Source organism: Peromyscus eremicus, unplaced genomic scaffold, assembly GCF_949786415.1.
Source record: "Peromyscus eremicus unplaced genomic scaffold, PerEre_H2_v1 PerEre#2#unplaced_3455, whole genome shotgun sequence".
Taxonomy (NCBI): Eukaryota; Metazoa; Chordata; class Mammalia; order Rodentia; family Cricetidae; genus Peromyscus; species Peromyscus eremicus.
This window is the reverse complement of record NW_026737689.1, coordinates 26,657-29,741: the sequence shown is the minus strand read 5'-3', so window position 1 is coordinate 29,741 and position 3,085 is coordinate 26,657.

Genomic DNA, 3,085 nt, shown 5'->3' with positions numbered 1-3,085 from the left:
CACCACAACACGAGGAACTGCATTAAAGTGTCTCATCTTTACGAATGTTGGGAACCACTGGCCCTTGATGTTTTACAGCCCCAAACCTCTTACTGTTTTCCTTCTGATTTCTAAATCTTGATGCAGTGAGACCAAATGCCTCTTGCTCCCGCTGCCATGTCTTCTTTCTTCTGATGGACAGTATTCTCTTGGAGCTGTAAACTAGATCAGACTTCTCCTCCCTTAAATCACTATAGTCAAGTGTTGCATTGCAGTAACATGTTGAATAATGAAGACCTTTCCAGTACTACAAGGTCTGTCATTGTTCATGAAAACTGTCTCATCAAAACCATGATTAAAAAAAATTACAGGCAATTTATAACATTTTTGTGTGTTTATTTTGATTATAAGTTTTTATATGATATTCTCCTTTTTTATATTGAATATTCATACAATATATTTTGATCAGGAGTTCACTTCCCCCATCTCCTCCAAGATCCTCCTCATCTCCACCCATCCAATTCCATGTCTTTTTTTCTCTTTCTTTAGAAAAGAAACAGGCCAATAAAGATTTATTATTTATAATAATAAAAAATTAGCAGTGAAAAAGCACAAAGAACATATACAAAAATACACACATAAAAACAAAACCCATAAGAACACAAAATTGGAATCCATATTATAAAAGCAAAAGTTGAGTAACATTAAAAATATATATAAACAATATGAGGCAACAAATGTAAAAGCACCATTGAGTTCATTTTGTGTTGGCTATCTACTGCTGGGAATAGCAGCTGCCTTTAAGTGTGGTTTATATACCAGTAAGACTATGGGAGAAAACATTTTTTTCCTTTGGAAGTTGTTAGTGATTGGAGATAGCTTCTTGGTTAGAGTTGGGAGCTCAGGTCTACTTCCCTCATATCACATTTGTTTTGTTAGACATTGTTTCCTTGGTCTCACTGGTACCCTCTAGCTCTTATAATATTTCTACATTTTCTTTGGCATAACTCCTTCAGCCATGAGGGGATGGGTTTTATGAAGAAATCTCATTTAGGATTGAGTATTCCAAAGTCTCTCTCTGCTCATTATACAGTAGTAAGGCATGACCCAGTCTTATATGTTGCAAAACAATCTTCTAAAGTAGGAAATGATATTCCTCTCAAACAAAGCAGAGATGTGGAGTGTTTATTCAGTGACTAAGCAAAGGCTCAACATCATTCTGCATTCTTTGAGTCTATTTCTGCTTTGAATTGAAATTAAGAATCCAGCAATGAGCTACATAAATAAGAAACAGAAACTTACTTCTATATAGCAATCAGAGTATTTGTTCAAAGGGCAAAGTTGATCATGACATTCTCTCACTTAAAATTATTCAATTGATCCCAATTTCTCTCAAAACAAAGTTCAAGTTTGTTACTATGGTATCTGTGTCCTTCATGCTCAACTGTGGTTTACATAATTAACTCTACATCTCATACATATGTTCTTCTGTAAATCAGCCTTATTTCCATCAATTTTTAGTCTTATATTTGTCCACTTGTAATGTATTTCTACTACTAACCAGGCTGGATTTAATTCTCAAGCCTCAGCTAGGAGAATTCTACATTTGGGAAGTCATCCAGAAGTCCCCAAATCCTCTAATTGCTTCTTTCTTCATCTTGTCACAGTGGAAGCTTACCTATTTATTTGGCAACTTGAGTTTTTCTTCTACTTGTGCTATGATGAGATCCTGATATGTTCAGGTTCTCCAACATTCCCTTCCCATTCTTCTCTTCAACAAATGATATAATGAATGCCCCGTTACTGAATACATGGGAAACTAAGAATGAGTTTAGATATCATTTTGGTACAACTCTGAGTTAATACATATTAAAATTTATTTCTCTAAACTCTACAATAGGAAAGCAATTGTTTCCTCTTTGTAGGTCAGTTCATAATAGTTGATTGGTTTAAGAGAAACATGTAAATAAATGGAGAATTATTCAGCTTATTTTAGAAATTTATATCCTCTCTACTAAAATACTGATATTTCCCCCATCATTTTGATTCTTCTTGTAATTATCTGTAACTGTGGTTTCCTGTGTCCCATTTGGCCTGTGGTCAGGACAAATCTCTCTCACCTCCCAGTCCTGCAGCCACTTGGAACCAAGTAAACACACATAGGCTTATATTAATTAAAACTGTATGGCCGTGGCAGGCTTCTTGTTATCTAGTTCTTATATCTTAAATTAACCCATTTCTATCAATCTGTAAGTTGCTATGTGGCTTATGGCTTACTGGTACTTCACATCATGCTTCCTCTGTCTCTGGCTGGTGTATCAATCAATCAGAGCAACACATTCACAATATACAGAAAGATCAATATCCACAGCACTTCTCCTTTTCTTTTTTTTCAAAAAGGAAGGTATTAACTTTAACATAGTAAAATTACATATAACAGAACAATTATCAAGCAAGAATTACAGTTACAATATCTAGTCTATTTATAATATCTCTAGTCTATTTGTATTTGGCAAAATTAAAGAAGATATTCTATCTCTCCTATATTTGTGAGTCTGAGGTTTCATATCTAACTTATCTTTTATCATGACTAAGGAAATTATAACTATCTAGTCTTCAACTACATCAAAGACCTTAGAAACAGGTCTACCTGAGAAACAGGAGAAGGATGCAAGCAACTTTCAGGAGTCTTAAAAGAGTAGACAGAGACAGCTGGCAGCCTTGACAGTCACCTAAAGTTCCTCTGTAAAGTTGGGGCGTCTGTCTTCAGCCCACAGGCCTAGAGTCTCTCAGTCCCTTCTCCCTGTGTCCTGTAGAATGTCTGGCAGTTTCCTCTGCAAAGCAGGAACATGAAGGACCATTTTGCCAAGCAAAGTTCAGTTGTCACCTTCCTATTGGTCCTGCATGTCTAGTCGATATATTTTTTCAAGCAGTATGGGCAAGAACAGTTTCTTGCCCAAATGGCTGTTTTTTTGTGAAGAAGAAGAAGAAGACAAACTCCATATGGATTGTCTTCAATGCCCATCTTTCTCTTTGTAGTAAATCAATGCTCCCAGGAGCAGACATGTCTCACAGTCCAAAAAGTCTAAATTTTAAAAAAATTTTA